At 48.5% G+C, this 20,162-nt stretch overlaps 1 protein-coding gene across 1 annotated transcript in view; it reads left to right on the forward strand.

The window, feature by feature from the left end:
• The first annotated feature begins 12,454 nt into the window (after positions 1-12,454).
• Positions 12,455-20,162, forward strand: part of LOC119113226 (uncharacterized) — a 72,123-nt gene continuing 64,415 nt past the window's right edge. The window contains exon 1 of the mRNA XM_037237577.1: positions 12,455-12,517. The gene's annotated coding sequence lies outside the window, so the exon portion shown is untranslated. The remainder of the gene's footprint in view (positions 12,518-20,162) is intronic.

A 20,162-nucleotide genomic window follows, 5' to 3' on the forward strand; every position in this document is an offset into this window, starting at 1 on the left:
ATCTTGACTCATCACCTAGTTTTGGAGCGAAGCAATCGCACGGCGGACTCCTATATAGTACGAAGTTCAGGATTCATGCATTCATACGGAACGACGCTACAGTATTGCACTTTTTGCAGCTGAAATCTGCGTGGAGCTGCGATGAGTGGTTGCAAGGACACTACCTTTTGGAAAGCGTGACGACGCAGCGCCTTCCTCAACCATTCTGACATATTCTTGCCAGCACTTGTTTCAATTTCATCTTACCTTGCAGACCCACAGTTGGGCCCAGTTGTGCCATGTACTCGCCCCCCATCAGAGTCTGATGAGGCGGGAACTTGCGGAAGCACCGAGACGCAGCCCTTCGCTCTGACCCTGGAACTTCATCACCACGTCTGCCTCCCCACTCAGGAGGCTTACCGCCCCGTAAAGGAAGTCGTCTTCAAATTTGGAGCATTTGACACAGGCCTTATATGAAGTCATTCCTGCTGACGATAGAGACGGGTGATCCAGAGCCAAGAACAAACCCATCCCATTCCCGCCCATCTCCAACACAACCGACGAGGCATCATCACTTACCGTTTTGTACTTGACCCAGAACAGTGGTTATGGCCCATCCGTTAAGACACTGACATTCAAGTGAATGGTCGGCACTCCATTCCATCATCCAAACCCTCCAGTACCTGAAATCAGTATTGCACATTTGTACGTGGTTTTGAACTGAAACAACCGTCCTGGAAATCATTCGGTGCAGTTCACAGCCCTGTCTTTCTAAAGACCGAAACCCTTTTAGTTTCTGAGTTACACCCCCGCAAAGATGTGCAAACTTTTTGTGGAGACTACTTCTAGGTCACCCGGGTATCAATGACGCCACAATAACGTCATTCAAATTCTGCCATTCCATTGGCCATGCGCTGATCAAGGCCATTAAAAGTATAATCGCCGAGTCGTTCCTATCTGGCGATCGTGGGGACGACTTCCAGATAAAACGGCCGTTAACTGGTTTTCAATCAATGTTTCTCAAGTGCGATGGCGTAATCGAACCATGACATATTGAGGAGCATATTTAGCAACTAATAGCAACATTGCGTTCTCTAGAACAACCTTTTCCGCTTAAAAGCACACCAATCGTTCTAACTGAACTTATCTCATCATATCTGATGCTTGCTTCAATATCTTTAAACGTGGAATATTCCCTTTAAAACGGTCCTGCTCAACATGCTCGAGGCTACCGCATTCAAAGCTTTTGACGGTGGGGGTGCCCTGACGTTGACGGCAGTCACCTCTTTTGTGCCCTTCAGCATTCCACTTGGAATGATTTCTCTGGAGTCCTACTCCTGAATGCATCTTGCCCTTTATGTCTCGGAAACTCTCCTCCAAAGAGCCTCTGACGTCACAGGAAGCTGTTCTTGAGTGGCCTGCAGCTCTCGACACACAGCGGCCTGGTATCTCCCCTTCCCCTTCCCACCCGGCTGCAGTGAAGCCACACCCATGTTTATGTTTCCACAGCCTTTCCCCGTCACTCCCAAAAGGACTGTCATTTTTCGCCTCCATTCACACACATGCGGTAAAGCGTCATTCCCGCGCTGTTATACTCCTGGTGGGCGATAAGTGTTTTGTCAGCCTTTCCTTGCATTTTTCGAAACTATGGATTCAAGCTTTGATGGTCCTAGTCGGACATCACATATGCCCATTATACAGGACCAACAGATGAATCAACATCACGCATTTCCACTTACTTGTGATACGCGAGGTGGCCAGGCAGCGCTCAACCCCTTTTACCAGTTTTTTTTTAAAGTCTTCTCCTGCTCGTAAGGTCCAACTCCCAGGTAGTCATAGAGAAGCTATCCTTTCTGCGGGTGAAACCTACGGAGCTGCCCTGATGCAGCTTCCTAGGACTATCACCACGCTTTGCGAGGCTCTCGCTTCTTCCGCCGCTCGATATACACGCCTGATAGAGATGTTCCTCGAGGCTTCCATGAAGAAACGCCATACGCGTTCACTGTTTCGTGTTACCGCTCGGGGACACTTGCAGCCTCTGCCTGGGGGCCGCTAAAGCCATTTCTAGGCTCTGCTGGTAAGCCATTTCTAGGCTCTGCCAACCGTACTTCGCCCGGAGCACCAGCGCCGCGCAACCACCATGGCTTCAACGCCACGCCCACTGCCAAGAGAGCAAGGGGCGGGGAGGGAGGGAGGGAGAGAGAGAGAGAGAGAGAGAGAGAGAGAGAGAGAGAGAGAGAGAGAGAAGAGAGAGAGAGAGAGAGGAGGCAGACCGATGAGGAGACCGAGAGAGAGGAAGACTAGAGAGAGACGAGAAGAGACGAGGAGACGAGAGAGAGATCGGAGAAGGAGGACGAGGAGAGAGAGAGGAGACGACGAGAAGAGAGAGAGAGAAGAGAGAGAGAGAGAGAGAGAGAGAGAGAGAGGAGAGAGAGGAGAGAGAGAGGAGAGAGAGAGAGAGAGGAGAGATGAGGAGAGAGAGAGAGAGAGACTGATTAGAGGCGGAGGCGGAGGGTGAGATGTGGAAGGGCGAGGGGGCAAGGGGCGAAGGGGAGGAGGGATAGGGAGCAAGGAGGGCGAGAGGAGGCGAGGGGGCGAGCGAGGGTGAGAGGGTGGGAGGGCGAGGGAGCGAGAGGGCGAGAGAGCAAGAGTTTTGTAAAAACATATGAAAAGATTCCACTCTCGGGGCCAAAATGTTGGCCACGTTCTGTATCGCTCCAATCGCCTCTTAAGTCTTTCCTCCATACTTACAGCCTCCTGGCACTGCATTGAGCCAACGCTACTTCATACCAGGACGTTCGATCTCAACGGAAGCCAGGGGTGGAGTGATGCGCCCCTGCCCGCACCTTACCCACAATGCATCGGTTCGATGCAAACTGCGAGTGACTGGCCTCTTTCTCTCCGTTCCACCCCCACCTCTCCGTTGGTCACCACGGGCCTAGCAGACTCACCTGCGGCTCCACCGGATGCTCCGTGCGGTTTTCGTGTGGGCGCTTGGCGGCACGCGCTGAGTTATAACTCGTGGCTTAACAAGAGTGGCCCCACAGCCTTCTGAAGTTTTCCGGAAAAAAACTTTTCTATGGTTTTGAGCACGGTATTGGAACTTCGTGTCCCTGAAACTTTATCATTTTGCACGTATTACAAAAAATTAAAGTTTCTGACTTCGGTGGCTCATGACCTTTGACCCTTTCTCGTGGTCATGCCCATAACATCTTGCTGAAACTTGCAAACGACGCTTATTTATGGCAGAAATGCAATTCAAAGAGGCGTTCTGGGTCTTTGTCACATGAACATCGCTCCGAAGTGCACTCAGATCGCTCTGCTGTACTTCGCAACGTCGGGTTGTCAGGACGTCATACTTGGACAATTGTGACGTCATACGTCATACGTCAGGACGTCATACTTGGACAATCTGCCACCGAGGGTCAAATGATTGGAACGCTAGTGATGCAAACATCATAGCTTCAAAGGTCTTTCGAGCCGTGTTATCTCCACATAAGTTGTGGGTTTGGCTTGGTTAGTTCGCGTCGTGACACAGCCGGACGAGACACCGCAACAAAAACTACGACCCTTTTGCAGATATGTCGTGCCTCGACAATGTCCATCTGGTGGAGTTTTCCAGACATGTTCAACACTGTCTTCCGCATTGTCGTTGCATATTTAAGTCTCAAGATAACAGAAGAATCGATAAAGTGCTAATTTCTTCGATATGATCTGATTTGACCTGACAAAGGTTACACTCACTCGTGTTAAGTCACACCTAACATATGCAGTTTGACGAGAGCTATCTAATGACATTTTCCCGTACCTTCAGCTTAGCTAGTTGTCGAGCCCCGTAGAGCGGAGGTTTAAGAGTCAAGGGTAACGGTGCTGAGGAGGGGAGTCAATACCGGTAACACCCTGACTGTTTGAGGTGTCACTTACCCCATATAGCACCAGATAGTCACTGTGACAACACCTCCCTTTGTGAAAGAGGGCTGCCCGCTAGTTTGACCCCGAGGTGAAAGTCCCCGATGCCGAATGTTGCGTGCACATCGTGTTGATGCTTCGCAATCTAGCCCCAAACAAATAACGTCTGATCATCTGTTCAGGGACGAGGCGGTGACCCATCTGCCGAAGGACTGGACGGGGACCCATCCGCCAAGGGACGGGACGTTGACACATCCGCCGAGGGACGGAATGGTGGCCCATCCCCCGAAGGACGGGACGTTGACCCATCCGCTAAGAGACGGTGACCCATCTGCCGAAGGACGGTCGCTGACCCATCCGCCGAGGGACGGGACCGTGACTCATCCGCCGAGGGACGGGACGGTGACCCATCCGCCGAAGGACGGGACGGTGACCCATCCGCCGAAGGACGGGTCGGCGACTCATCCGCCAAGGGACGGGACGGTGACCCATCCGCCGAAGGACGGGTCGGCGACTCATCCGCCAAGGGACGGGACGGTGACCCATCCGCCGAAGGACGGGACGGTGACTCATGCGCCAAGGGACGGGACGGTGGCTCTGTCCGCCGTCAGCAAGGCTGTGGGCGACGGCCGCTGAGCCGCTGCGCCATGCTCCGTGAATACGACCCGCCGCTCTGGACAATAATGAGGTGCCAGTCGGCCTCACAACTCCGCTCCTTTCAGTGAAAGGAGGCAATTCCAAAATTTAGTACTCCAGAGTGGTTCTTCATTAATCCGCGTGTAGGGATCAGGATTCAATTTACGACGGAGCAGGGCATGTCGAGAAGATGAAGAGATGTTGAATGGCCAAGAACTTTGCTACTTTGTTCAAAAGACTTTGTTAAATGACAGGAGGCCACTGGAGTGACAGTCACGGTGCAAGCACACCCGGCAAAGAACTATCTGAGTGGTGAGGCAACGCGGTAACACTTGCGGGGTTGCTGAGGACACTGTTGACGGGCTGGTCACAACACGGAATAGCTCATGCAAAACACGTCCTTTGTCAAAACATAGTGGAGCTGTTCTTCATGCTTTCCACTGCCCTGATCTTCTGGAAGAGGTCACGGCCGGTTTGCAGTATGCACCGATGAAGCTCCACGGCGCCGGTACAGTGAGCTGATATAAGTGCCAATTTGTTAAACGCCTACGGTAAGGCCTGGAAAGAGTTGAAATGTCTGACATGTCCAGATGTCTGCCACCAGTTAAAGGAATGTGCATCCCACGTGCTCCAATAACCCGAGATGGTCAGAAGCATACTTATGCATGCATTAAGCGCTCCGCTTTTCTCTGGGAAAAGAAGATCGTTAGAACTAATGCGAAAAACTGCGGCCCAAGATAAAAGCTGCAAACTACCGTCCGCGAGAGACCCAGCGCTGCTCGGCGCACCGACGGGACACCGGTACTCTGAAGCCAGCTGCTGCAACAGGGCGGGAGTGGTGAGCCCTCGACCATCGTGGTGGAGGGCCACGCGCGTGCTAACGGATGGCGCCTGCGGTGTCGGGAGACACCACCGCCATGCGCTCCTCTTGAGTGTCATCACGGCACCTGCAGTGGTAGTGCCCACTGACAGAGGTCGAAAGGTATGGTTAACTATCTCCCAACTCCCCTTTCCGGGCTAACAGGTTGTCTCCCCAGCCCATTCAAGAATTACTGATATTCCTTCGACGTGAGGGAAGCAGATGTAGCGATGCATCTTCCGTGTTATCTGGACAAATGCGTATTGTTAATAGGAGTTGGAGACCGAAAATACCACAAACAATGGGTTAACTCATATTTATACTGTTTCACTACCTATCACAAGTTCCAGACACAGCCAACGATGTATACAAAACTGGGGCGCACTGTAAATACTGCCAGTAAAGGAAAACGAAGCTCCCTTACACCAATAATAGACATTTAGATCTCCAAGACAAACAAAAGGAATATGAAGATATTGCTGGCGTGAACCAAACCAGCCCTCCCAATCATTAGTTACCAACCATTCTGTGACGTCCATGCCTGCCATCTTCCTCCCTCACAGTATCGGTGCCCCCCCCCCCCCCCACACACACACACGTCGCCGCATGTCGGCAGGGTAAGAACTAGACTCAACTTTTCCGAAATTTCAGCCCTCAGCCCGGCCCGCCTCAGTAAGCCAGGGGTCAAGCCCGCAAAAGCCCGCTGTGCTACAACACTGGCTCGGTACTAACCCACCGGTGCTAAGTCAATTGCAATCTGTTCTCCTTAATTTACCGCTATGCATGAAGTGTACGCAAACCGTCATGTCAGGGCTACGTGACGCACAATATCGTTTGGCTAGTGCCATTCATCACGCTTGAACACCCGTGATCGAAGTAGCTGGACTAGGTAATTTGTTACGTGCGAAAGCACATTTAAAACGCTGTGATTTCTGTGACTTCTGTGTAATAAGCACAGCGTCTGACCACGAGTGAGAAGGAAGAGAATTGAATTTGAAAAAGCCTTTTACGAACATGTACCAAAGATTTCGCTCATGTACCTCATTCAGCAAATCACAGACCAGGCCTTCTAAAATCCATGCATCAATTGATGGCTTTGCTCCTGAAAGAGTATAAACATGCTGAATAATAAAACCATGGTAAGCCTCCTTACTTCATCACACTGCACAGGAGCACAAGCACCGTGTGAATGCGTCACAATAGTCGCAATGTCATGACCTGTACTCAAGAACCAGACGCAGGCTGTTATAAGGTGCCTACTGCCATTCCAAGGATATATCATGCACTAAATAAATGTCACGTACTAGCTTTGAAATGATCAACATTTTTCCTTATTTATCGCTGTCCATGTTTCGATGCAGAACAACCATCACGGTACTGTACGTGATTTCTGTCCTGTGTACAAGCAAGAACAGAAATCGCATTTAGTTCAAAAATATTTGTCATTCAACTGGCATCATTCAAAATTAGCACCGCCTCAAAAACATGGTATGTCATCCAATGTTGATGAAAAATATATACGAATATAAAACTAGAACATATGATATCTAGGACCCTCCGCCTACATTTCACATAGACTGACGACTGCCGCTTTTGGGCTTTTGGTCCATATTGAATACTTAATTGTCGTCATATGTTGCGCTAGAATTTTTGGCAAATACCTGTTTACAGAACAGATATCGGACGAGATGGCCAAAGCAAACAGTCTGCTTTATATATATATATATATATATATATATAATATATATATATATATTTATAGCTATATATCGGTGTGCGTGCGTGCGTGCATACGTGCGTGCGTGCGTGCGTGCGTACGTGCGTGCGTGCGTGCGTGCGTGCGTGCGTACGGGCGGGCGGGCGGGCGAGCGGCCGGGCGTGCGTGCGTGCGTGCGTGCATACGTGTGAGTGCGCGTGTGCGTGCGTGTTGAAAGTTAATGGCGATCGCAGGAAGAGTGAAGCGTATCTTACATAACAGCCTCTGTTGCCACGGTCGTAAATTGAGTGTTCTTCAAGCATAGATAGACAAGCTCTGTTCTCACTTTTTAAATTTCGAAACCTGTTTGCGAGTAATGCATCAGTAACTACGGACTGTCTTGTGTTTGGCAGCAGATGGCAATGTGTTGTGTTTGGCAGCACACCAGTTAAAAGCCAACGGGTTCTTGCGGGTCAGATCTTGGCTGGGTTGACGGGCTGAAATGTTGTTTCTCTAGTAAGAGCCCATCTCCCGTGGCCAGCCCTGTCCGTAGGCGAGATCTTGTACGACCAGTGCCGCCCACCGACGAAAGAACCGCGATGACTCGGCAGGTAGATCCGGCCCGCCCAGCCGGAGATGAATGACGCCCAGCTGTGCTGGCGGAATACGGGCCCCAGCGCAAGACCATTTCTGAGAAAGGCATCGAACACTTCCATGTGGCCTTCTGTGGTCTATCTTATCTCGTAACAGTCTGAGGTGACAACTTGGGTGTCGACATCGCTTTACAATGACATTTGCGGAGCGTACAAGCCAAGCCAACAGGCTGTCCCACCTAATCTGCATACGGCGGGGGGTCTGCGTCAACTGCAACCAACCGGGGGGGAGGGGGGGCGGATATCCATTTTCCAGACGGCGTATAAGAAAAACAAGGAAAGATTAAAGTCTCTACAAGTCATGAAGAGTGCACACCAAATATTAGTCCTTAGGTTCAATATCAGGTAAACAGGGGTTACGAAAGGTCAAAAAGGGCCATTCCGATAATCCTTTTCATCTTTAGATCTCATCTGAGTCGGTGGGCGGCACTGGTCGTACAAGATCTCGCCTACGGACAGGCTGGCCACGGGAGATGGGCTCTTACTAGAGAAACAACATTTCAGCCCGCCAACCCGCCAAGGTCAAAAACCTATATTAACATACCAAGACAGATGTTAAGGGTACGAAAATAAGCGTTAAGACAGTGGGAAGTCCATTCCAGCCATTTCTATTCCCCCACATGTGTGAAGACACAGCAGGTTACCGTTCGATGCTGGTCTACCTGTAGCCTACGAGAACGATTCTTTAAAAAATGTTCTTCTGACTTTGTGTGTTTTATTGGGTGCAGCTGTGAAAAAGATATTCCGAACATAAGAATTCAGTTTTAGGCTGACCTATTCGGATGACCTAAGGTCACCTGAGGTTTACTTTGGCCAAATTTTGGAGCCACCCGAGTGCACAAACTTGGAGTACTAACCGAGTCTACGTGATCAGTACAATGTTTTTCTGTGGTTAGAAACAGTGTGCTGGACATCTACGGATACTCAAGATCGCACAGCTGTTGTCTACATCATATGCAGTCACTTCGACGCTTGGCAATGCATTTGCAACAAACCGAAAACAGGTACGTTGCTACACTAAATGATACGCCATCGGCTTCACAAACACGACAAGGAGGTGGTCACGCACGTCGTGCTCGTTCATCTTGCGTCTCCGCTTCTGACAACATAGGTAGTTGACCTTGGGTGACCTTATGTAACCTTGCATGTCCTCAGATGACCTATCGTGAGCTCGTTTTGCATTACGATGATAGCACAAGATGTTTTGAGTGGAGTATTCGAATTCTGTGTTCGAAATACCCTATAAACTGCCTATTTTGAGCCCAACATGTGTTTTGCACTCGCACTCGTTCATCTAGCCTCTTCCGCTACTAGCAACTAGCAACATGGGCCAAGAGTCCTGGTTGACCTCAGATAACCTCACATCTCCTCACCTGAGATATTGTGACCTCCTTACTCGTTATAATGATATCACAGGGTGCTTTTAGTGGAGTATTTGAAATCTTCGCCAAACATTTACCTGAAAAAACTGCCCATTTCGAGCTTGACATGCATTTCACTAAAGGTATCCATAACGGTAGGTCATGACCTGGGTCAAGGTCATGCACTCTGCGGTCATATGACGGTTGTGCATGTACGTAGTAACTCTTTCCCTGACATACAAACGCCAGAGCCACACACAAATCGTACAAATTTGCGGTATTTACAAAAATAGCAAACTATGACCTGACTTTATGTCATTGACCTCACATTTTTCACAAGTTCTGGAATACCAAACCGTAGGTGCTATCATGTTCTTTTAGAATAATACGTGCAGGTTAGGCTACCGAACAGCCTGTGAAACAAACCCTGAAATAATATTTTCCTAGGTGAAATATGATTTTAGCTCTAACAAATCTTCGCTTTTGCGCGGTAAAAACTTCACAATTTTTGCATGAGCGAAAGAGACGCACCGTATCCCACTTTCATAGCTGTTAGTAATAAATTGATTGCATGGCGTTGCATGAAAATTTAACAGCGGCAGTGTGAACACTGCACCATGTGAGTGGGTATGCTGGATACTTTAAGCTGTTTCGGTCGTGGAAAAGTTGCTTTATGGATGTTTAAAATTGAAATTTTCGTGGTGCGCCGAGCGGTTCCCATTTTAGGCCCCCTTGTGCCCATGCAGTGCTGCAGTAGGTTCATACTGGAGCCTAAGCCGGAGCCGGATCTGAATTTTAAAGAAGTCTGCAACTCTAGTGCGCGTGAGGCCTGTGCCTGCGCGCGTGTGTATGTGCAGGGGACGGGGGGGGGCGTGTGTGTGTGTGTGTGTGTGTGTGTGTGTGTGTGTGTGTGTGTGTGTGTGTGTGTGTGTGTGTGTGTGTGTGTGTGTGTGTGTGTGTGTGTGTGTGTGTGTGTGTGTGTGTGTGTGTGTGTGTGTGTGTGTGTGAATATGTGTTTACGCAAGTGTGTGAGCGCGTAGATGTGTGCAATAAGTAATTGAGTTCTGACACGCCTGGCCTGTTGACCGGTCTGAGATGTTATTCGCAACCGCAAGTCCGGATAGTTTATGGAACTTGAATTCCCTATTGGACGTCAATAGAACGTCTTGTTTAACCTGTCTTGATTGCTGTTGGGCGGATGCTTCAGAGTCATCAGGGGTCGCCGAAGTCGAGAAGTCAAGAAGCCTTGAGGCGATCGGTTGGTTCTGAGTTAGCACGGAAGGCATTTACCAGCTTGGGACGTAATGAGAACTCAGAATCTCTAGATGCCTGTGACTGTCAAGGGCCCCGGATTTTGTGGAGGGTCCGGCATCACCCAGGTGTCGTACCCCTTATTCAATTCAAGGCATTCAAAGGGTCCCCGAACCACAAAAATCACTAGGTCTGTGGTGTGTAACAACGCCTCGGCATGACCCAGGGCCCAAGAGGGTTTCAAGATTGCCGAGGCGGGTAAGGAGAGCTCAAGATATCATGGTGACTCGAGCCGTTTAGTGACCGGACTGGCAGTCGTGCTTTCGGGACAAAAGGGTGGAAGAAGTTGCCCTTTGCCGGTTACGCATAGGTCACACACATGCTACGCACCGTCACCTGCTATTGGCTGGCGACAGAACAAGCTGTGGTCGATGCTGTAATCCACTGACCGCGCATCACGTACTGGTCGCTTGCCGCCACCTTACTGCAACGAGAGCGCAGTTTTTCGGACGCCACGTCCAGAGTCGCACGCTATGCGACTTTTTAGGGGATTCTTCGAACATCGTCGAGTTTGGTAAAGTGCTCCAGTTCCTTCGCGCTATAGATTTCCCTGTAATCTTTTCATCATGATGCTAGGGCCGATCATCATGGCTCTATAGGGTGACCTGATTGATGCACTTCTCTGATTGACAGCTCTGCATAAATTGATAGTTATGGGCGCTGCATGACCTTCAGCAGTCGATGCGCCCTAAAACCCCAAATCATCATCATCATCATCAGTGACCGGACGTCGGTGGTCGGGAGATCCCTAAAAGGCCAAGCTACATGAACAACATGCGCATTTTTATCGATATGAAATGATTGGGAGGTCCCATTCAAGTGTCCCTAGGAATGAACGCCGAGTTTAGAGTACAAGCTGGAACTACTAAAACCCTCGAAACAGATGTCTGTAAATATTGAGCCTGACTGACGGCACCCAGTTTGATCCAAGCCTCGTCCTACCCCCCCCCCCCCCCCACATCCCGAGGGGGGAAGGGCATTGCAGTGCTAGGCATCTAAGTGAACCAGACAGCAATCAGTTGTTGAGAAACCATGAGAACCAGAGTCAGAGTGATCCACAGAAAATAGACCACAGAGGCCAAAGAGAGAACGTTTTTGGTCGGCCAGAGTGAAAACAAATACACAAAAAACGAAAGGATGCGAGGCCAAAGTGCATTGCAGATATCTCCGGATTATTCTAGACTCGGTCCAGCCCAGAAACCATACCTTTGTCTGGAGGATCTCCGGAGACGGAAGAGCAGGTCCCCCGCCGTTCCCGAGGGACGGTAGGATGACTGCCGCCGGTACCGACGCCAGATGGGACGGTCAGCTGACGTCAGCTGACAGCTGACGGTCAGTGATATATATATATATATATATATATATATATATATATATATATATATACATGTAATGTAATAATATAATATCTGTAATATATTATATATGTACATATGTAACATATGTGTATAATACATGTAATATATGTAATGCGCAAACGCTACCGACAGCCGGCATAATGCTGCCATTACGAAATTAAGCGATGAAGGAAAGCATATTCCGGTGCACATCTCAAGTTCCATTTTACATGATTGCGCATGCCGTGACTAGTCTCTCAAGCTAAAGAAACAGATATGGGAACAGACCAAGAATAAACTTTTGTACCATCTTCGTTAGTCTCTTTCGTTACGCGATTCCTCGTGACCGAATTAAACAATGTCATGGTTATTTTTTTGTGACAGATCACGTCAGTTGCAACTGACAGACATGGCGTCCACGGCAAAACGGAGCACAAAAATGAGTTGGGCAGACAGCAGTTATGTCTTCGACGCGCCGAAGTCCTCATGGCACGGCCTGCAGCCGCTGGATTCATCCTAACACCGCCACACCGCATTGGCGCCAGCGACGTCGCACGCTGTCACTGTCAGCCGACGAGCGCGGTGGCGCGCCGCCGGCAGATCTGCCCGTGACTATGACGTCAGGCCGCCTCGGGCGTCGCGGAGAAGCCGGAGCAGTGCGCAGGGGCTGGCGGCGCCGGGAGGCGCTCGGACGCTTCGAGCTGCAGAAGTGGCGCAGACCGCGGCCGGGGAGCAGTGGCGGAGAGCAGTACCGATGCCGCCGACTCCGACGCTAGGTGAGCCGACAGCACGCGCACAGATGGACGAAAATTGGCATATCTATGCGAGCTCCCGGCCAAAGCACTTATATGGTCAATGCTAGCAAAATCAAAACAACCTTGGAAAACTTCAGCGCAATAATCCTTTAAAACACCTTTAGCTAGCATTTTAAGTACGGAAAGTAACAACATAAAGCCCTCGGTTCTATGCTGGAGAGATGCGTACTTGTCGGCAGAAGCAGGTACAAGGTGGGGGTGGGGGGGGGGGACAGGAAGGGGGTGTCGAACAAAAAAACGACTTGCTTTCCCTGCCTTTTCCCATTTTTTGCTCACCGAATTTCGGCCAAGCGAGGTTCGAATTGGCTAGAAAGGGTGTTCTTTGTTGTTGTAATGTGTATTATTAACGCCAACGCGTGTCCTGGTGTGATAACAGGTCTAAAAATCCTATTGCACCTTTTTCCACTTTAATGTAATGCTATTCACGAGACCTAGCAAAAAAAAATTATCGTGACTAAAATATCAGAAACAAATGTCCGCATTTACTTCACCTTGAATTTAATGATGAACTGACACATTACCGTCATGGAATCGTCAGAGCATTATCTACCGCACCTCAAAATAACCCCATCATTGACTATGCGTTGTTACAGAAGTGGCCCCGCGTCGTTACAGTAGTGGCTCCGCGTTGTTACAGTAGTGGCCCCGCGTGGTTGCAGTAGTGACCCCGCGTTGTTTGCACATCAGGGTTACGGTTCAACACCAGTGCTCTGCTGACCGCTATAGTGATCGTTTCGTTCTGAGTTTTAATGCAAGCTGAAAGATCGCGAATTGGATCGTACGCCACCGTTTTGTCACGTTTTTCACCATCCCACGTGCTTGCAGCTTCCAGTTGTGATATTCATGTAGCTAAAACCACGGGTCCACCGCTGACTAAGAATGGTGTACCATGAGATGGAGTTAACAGTAAACAGGTGGCACAGCTGGGTGACCTACAACCATAATCATATGATTCCATAGGCAGACCTTAGAACAGGGGGGGGGGGGGGCGTGGGAAGGTTATCTTGTTCTTTGGACCACCCGAGGTCATGGGAAACAGAAAGGCTTCCTTAAACCTCTCTTTTTCATTTCATTCCGGTCAAGAACAGAGGCAGTTGAATGTGTAAGTAGCCGAATCAATGCAAATATATGGGTGGGGGTCAAGTGTACGTCCCGCAACTTCAATGCGGATGCGCGTTTAGCTAGCCGAGTATATAAAGAAGGCACACTGTGCCTGTGTGCCTGTGACCTTCCACCAAGACGATGTGAAAGCCATTTGCTTTTGCTTGCGACAGATCATCATGTGCAGCGCGCTGATATCCGCTGCTTAAAAAGCTGAACATCTAAACGAAATATCTATGTCAATTAAGTCTAGCTCTGTGCACAGGGCTAGTCGGTAACGGCACATTTAGGTCATCTTTTCTAGACATGCAAAATATTATGCATTATAAACACGAGGTATCTCAAACCTAGATATGTCTGAGTGCCGTATTTTTGGTTAAGATAATAACCAAAGCCATAGTTATTGCCGAATTAGTTTCATTACTTTGGCAATTTATGTTTTGGTTATCGAGTTCAGAACAGCAAATTTTCACGGAACACCTGTAATGCACTGTATGCTAAACCCATAAAATATCACACCAATAAGACATCTCGTCCTGTTTTCAGGTATGGTGTATTACATGTTCAAAGTGTTGGCACCGGCGGCTCTATCGCACCCGAACGCGGTGTACGAATTTTTTTCTTCAAAAAGCTCACGCACTGAGCGATGGAAAAAGCTCGAATCTTCTAGCTATCTCCTGCATAAACATGGTCCCTCAAGAAGCCCCACGAAAGAACTCGTGAGGCTACAGGTCACGGGATGCAAGAAGCCCCACGGAAGAACTCGTGAGGCTACAGGTCACGGGATAAGTCGGCCGTTCCAGGTGAAGTCGGCGACTTATCACTTTGTCACCGATGTGATCTTGGAACTGTCCTAATGATTCCTGGGAACAATCAAGTATGCTTCCATCTTGCTGACACCACAGACTAGCACGCCTGCACGTGCGTGCTCTTCTTGGATGCTACCAGAGCTTCTGAAAGACTTGGTGCATCGCTGCATGTTCACTGTCGCCGCTCGGCTGTGTTCTTCCTTGAATCAGAATGTCCCAGTGAAGCCATGTCTGGTCATTACCATTCATGCGGTACTCTTCACGAAGCGTAGGGGCACTGCAGTATGATAGCGGGCATGGTTTGTGCCCAGTACACATATTCTTCCGAGTTAGCATCGTTACTTCACAAGAAAATGTACCTCGTTAGTGCATCGGAGATTGCCAGGAAAGTTTTATTCGAGCTTGAGTTTCGCAGTAAACCATCGACATATTACCATTCATTTCTCCGTGTCTTTGGGTTCGAGTTTTGAGGACACGCCGGTGTGATGTAGGTGCGATTTCAAGTCTGTTTAGTATCCTATGCGATCCAGTTCTGGGCGGTTCGAACTCTTGGCAGCAACCACGGATGAATGTTGTCGGACCACGTATGTCTGACGCCGCGAAAGTGGCATCAGATTTGGGCAGGAGGTCTTTAAAATTTGGGTGCTCCCGAATGTGTAGGCTTGCCCAGGGCTATAGAGTCCAGATTGTTCAACGTTCCATGAACTCTGAATTTGTACATCCAACGACAGATTGATGCCTACTGAAAACATTGTCTCTTGAGACCAAAGCGGCGTGCAAGTTGCGTGCAATTTTTTCTCGGAAATCCGCATCCAACTATGTTTTTTTTGGTTTCGCTGCAGTCATTGGCTGCCATCCTTCAGGGATTTCTCTGGATTCTGCTATGTTGCGTGGCAACTATCCGTGTACTTGCACAAGGCAGGCATCAAAGCACAAATAACAAATGTGACAACGATGAAAACCCCAACATTCGTGCGGCACCTACCCACCTAACGGCCTACCTGGACATGAAAACGAAGACCTGGAGATAAGCCTGTATTCGGCGATTTATGAGCAGTTTTTGTCTTCAGTGCTTAGCAATTGCAACGTTAACAAAATGATGATTCCACATTACTGCTGGATCGACGGAAATGTAAGAGTCTCCTAAAGAAGTGAGAAGCAAAATGACGTCGAAAAAGGCCCACTTTAACCCGCCTTCGATTTTCCCATCTGGGAAACATGGCTTTGTGCCCTGAATTACTGCCTTCGGAAAGTTTTTCATCTTTTCCTCACATTCCAGACACGTCTGTCTTCTTTCACCGTCGTGAAGTGGTTCAGAAATGTAAGGTTCTTCTATGCATTAAAATCTGTCATAGTATAAACCAGGACTGTTCCAAATAAACAATTCTCAACCTCAGTTCCTTCTGTTGCGAATTTTCGTCCTCCAGAGTCTACATTAGGGCGAAAATGATTACTTTATTGATTTGCGAAATGATTGCAAAAAATTGCCTCAGTGGCAATTTATGGTCACGTCCTTGTCTTCTTCAAGTATGTTTTGCAATAGCACCCAAAAAGTGAACACACTTTCTCCAGCTGGTGCCGATACCCACTTTATGTTTTCGAGTGTCTACATCAGTAGTTATTGCCTAGAAACTAACTTCGAGACTGCGACATGCCTGCACAACATTTCGAATCCAAAATATGTGGTTTGTGTTCAAGGAGTAATGATTACTTGGTCCTTATGTTGATCACTGTTCATATTCGGCATCCCCATTTTGACACCCGAATTTGCCGATGCGAAGAACTTCTGCATCACAGCCTTCATAAGCTGTTACCACAATGACTGCGATTGGCCATGAGGGTCACTACGTTTGTGTCTTAGCTCCATCTTACCTCGACCCTTTGATACGTGAGTGGCAACCCGTCGAGATGAAACTAGGCAGGTGCCCCATGGGCGGTCGCGTTGCTGTGTTTTTCATTATAACCGACATCTCTGTGGCTGCAAAATTGAGAGCCTGTGTTAGCAGCCGGGAAGGTTTGTAAAATCATAACCATATTTTGCCGTATATGTATGTTGACGCTCAACTTAAGCTAGCCTTTCACCAAATTTTGAATAACCACCGTGACCATGGGTAACGCTTTTTATAGTTTTGTGTGGTTTTAGGCATGAACGTAACCACGTCCCTACGATGGGGGAGACGGGGGAAATCAGCATTGGATAGGTCATTTGGAATCTGAGAAGGCGCAGTCTGACAGAAAGTAGTGATTTCAGTGGGAAAACAATAAAATGTGTTCATTCCTCAGGCAAGCAGAATGTCATTTCGTAAAGGTGGGGATATATCCCCCGGTGGTTAAATGCATGGTTCTAGGTGTGTTTATAAATGTCTATCTTTACTTGTTCTATTTGCGCCGATGGGAGCAAATATGAGGCGAGTACAGTTTATCGTAGAATACCTTCTTATAATTAATGCACCCAGATCAACTAAAAACATCACATTATACGGCCAGCAATCTAAAAATGCACATGCAAATCAAATTATAATATCGCTAATTTTGATTATAGAATTTCTAAACTACTCTCTGTTCATTTTACAACCTTTATGCTGCAGTGACAAATTGTTCTAGGGTGATCTGAACCTCATTGTAGCACATGGAGCAGCACCCTGGATGTACTCCCCACCCAAAACAAGTCACACCCGCGACCGCCACACGGCATTCATTACACGGCTGTCCAAGAATTATTTGCTTGCTGCCAAGAGCATCTTTGCTTGTTGGAAATAATATGCTACCGTGCATCGTGTAAAATGTATCACTTAGTATTTTTAGTGGACTTCTTATGATTCCATACGTATACCCTCGCTCTGATAAGGGAGGGTCATGTGCCGCCTAAGGTTTTTTATGGGTACCTCCGCGGTATGCTATGCAATTGCGCCGAAATTTCCGTCAGTGTCTGGGGCATCTGTTGCACGTGTTTTGACGCCAAAAAACGAGCCCCTAACATTTCTGGTCCCTGAGTAGCGACGGTTTATAGAACACTGCATGGAGATCCACCGCTGGAGCTGCAGCAACCGGCGATTCCGCAGACTTGCGCAGCGTGCCGACGCCGTGACATCGACGGAGCCGTACATCATAAACGTATGCTCAAAACACATCAAATGGCATACCGCTGTACTCAGAATTAGACAATAAATACGTCTGTAGGAGTGTCAGTGTAACCACAAGGCAAGGTCCTGTATATATTAGCATGTAAAGCCGACAAAGCTCTAATTTCGGGACAATTTTAACTTTGACCTGGTCTGACAGGCCAATTTTTAACATAACGACACATAACTTATTGCCAATCGCGAGATGTCGTAGGGGAACAATCCGCTGTAATTCGTCTGCGGGGCTTCATCTTTTTTTAGCCTGGGAATGGCAGCGGGTTGCATCACCCCCCCCCCCCCCCCCCATCCCATTAGTGTGTTATTCAAAACGGGAACCGAGATAAGAGCTATTTTCTGATTTTCAGCTCCGCCCAAAGTGTATCGCCATCCGCCAAGCAATGACGGAGATACTGGAAGACTGTAGCGCAGTCCCACCAACTCGCTGAGCCAGACCAGACAATGATACACGCTTAATCATTGACCGGGATTGGCTCCCAAAAATCATTACTGGTGTAACTGCACGGGAAGTTGCGGCACGCTTCCGATCAGACGGTTTTTTTTCCTTTTTTGCTGAGTTTTCTAAGCAGCAGCATTACGGCACTGTTGTTCTCAACCCAGGCCGAATGAGAGATAAGTGCTGCATTGCGACCTATTCGTTGTGGAGGTGTTTTGTCAAAGATGATACACAAAAATCTGCATAGGTCATGAGCTCGGGATTTGTCGGAAGGAGAGGGGGAGGGGGGGGGGGGGGGTAAGAAGCTCCAGTTAGATGCATCTGCCCGCTCTTCATTCTTGAACAAGGAAACTTATTGGCAGGCCCGATTCCCTTGAATTCTATATCCCTCTGTGAAAAACTGGCGTCTTCAACGTCTGCACAGTTGAGATCGTGGCGATATGGTTCCTTCGGCGTTTGGTGTGCTCCACACAATCAGGCTGAGAGAAGTTCCCAAAAGACACTGTGTACCTGAGATGTCTTGTCTACAATGCAAAGAAAACATCGGTCAACGAACACGAGTAACTATCACGCTAGATGTTCTTCAGTGGACAGTGCTTGGTGAGGAAGTCTGACATTAGGAAGCATTTATGCTTTGGCATCATGCCAGACCAGCAGAACGGTGGTTAGAACCCGAAAAGAGGAAGGGTTAGAAACTGATTAGTAGGCAGTCAAATGTTGTACGCAGCAACCCATCTTTGTGGCGTGAAACGTGTCAGGAATTGTCATGTCATGCCAACATGTTAAATGCACGCAGAACATTTTACATACCTGAAGGTGTTAGCCTGTATTTCACTGTCACAAAATTTATGGCGTTAAGTCTAGCAATCTAACTGCCTTTACCCATTTCTACCACCGCCACCAACATATCAATATGCGTGTTATGTGACTCACTTAGTTCATCGCAAATTCTGAGTTTGAAAGTGGCTAGTGTCATCAGGCTCTGGAGGAAGGGAACAGGCTCCATGTGCCTTCGTCCCATGTCTGCCGCTCCGGGCTTGGGCCCAGGAGGGCGGTGACCCGCATAAAAAAGAACAAAAGCAGGAATCAAGATTAAATGACAAATTCCAGACCTTTGGGGACAAAAAGTTTGGGGGCGCCGTCATGCGATATCGTTTGTCGTGCTGGCAATGTGTTCATATTCGTATCCATATCGATATTTGCCCGGGAGAGGACTTTTGGTTGACCTGAAAATCTGCACAGGGATGTAATGCGATTATCTGAACGCATTAAATAAGGCAATGAAAACTGGTACGCAGCATCCCGTAGGTCCTACTCTTATTACTGATTAGAGGCGTGATGGTATGTCTAACGTCATTGTTTAAGATAGTCTGCTTTCATTTTCATAAACTCTTGTGAAAAAATATGTATTGACCCTCTCAACACGACGAGCAAAATAAATGACACCGGCAATACTTATTACGGGGCCAAATGCTTGTTCTATGAACACGCACTCGCCATGTAGACCTCGTCGAAGAGTTCTGGAAGGATGTCGAAGTGATTGGTTTTAAGCCTGGAATGAATGGATTAAAGGTGGCGGCCAGAGTTCCCGACGCAGTGGGTCGGTCGTGCCCCGTCACCAGAGATACCGGCCGGTCGGCTCGTGGCGTGCCACAGAGCGTGATCCGCCAAGGTTCAGATTTGATTTGCAGCCGATCTTGCTGAGATTCCATCGATTCATTTTTGGGGCGTCTAAACGGCAATAAACTAATATGATATTCCATGTCAGTTTGAAAAAAAAATGCAAGCTGCCGCGTATTCAAGAAGTGAGATCAAAGGTGAAAGTAGATCAATACATGCACTTAGCTGACCTCGACCTTTTATCTCCTGCACCAAGGTCAGCTCACCAGATCTCAGCGCAGCGCTCGGCTGCGGTGCGGACGGCGCCCGGCGTGTCGGTGACGCATGCGCAATGTACTCACATGCAGCCAACGAGCCGACATTGCCGGCGAGGATGACATTCGCAGTAATGGAGTCAGCCAACGACCGTCTCGTGCTCGTGTGAGGCCAGCCAACAATCAGGCGTAAGGCCGTGACATCGGAGTAATGGGCCGCCGACGTTGTGACGGGACACAGGGGAG

Source organism: Pollicipes pollicipes, unplaced genomic scaffold, assembly GCF_011947565.3.
Source record: "Pollicipes pollicipes isolate AB1234 unplaced genomic scaffold, Ppol_2.1 Scaffold_7261;HRSCAF=8764_pilon_pilon_pilon, whole genome shotgun sequence".
Classification (NCBI taxonomy): Eukaryota; Metazoa; Arthropoda; class Thecostraca; order Pollicipedomorpha; family Pollicipedidae; genus Pollicipes; species Pollicipes pollicipes.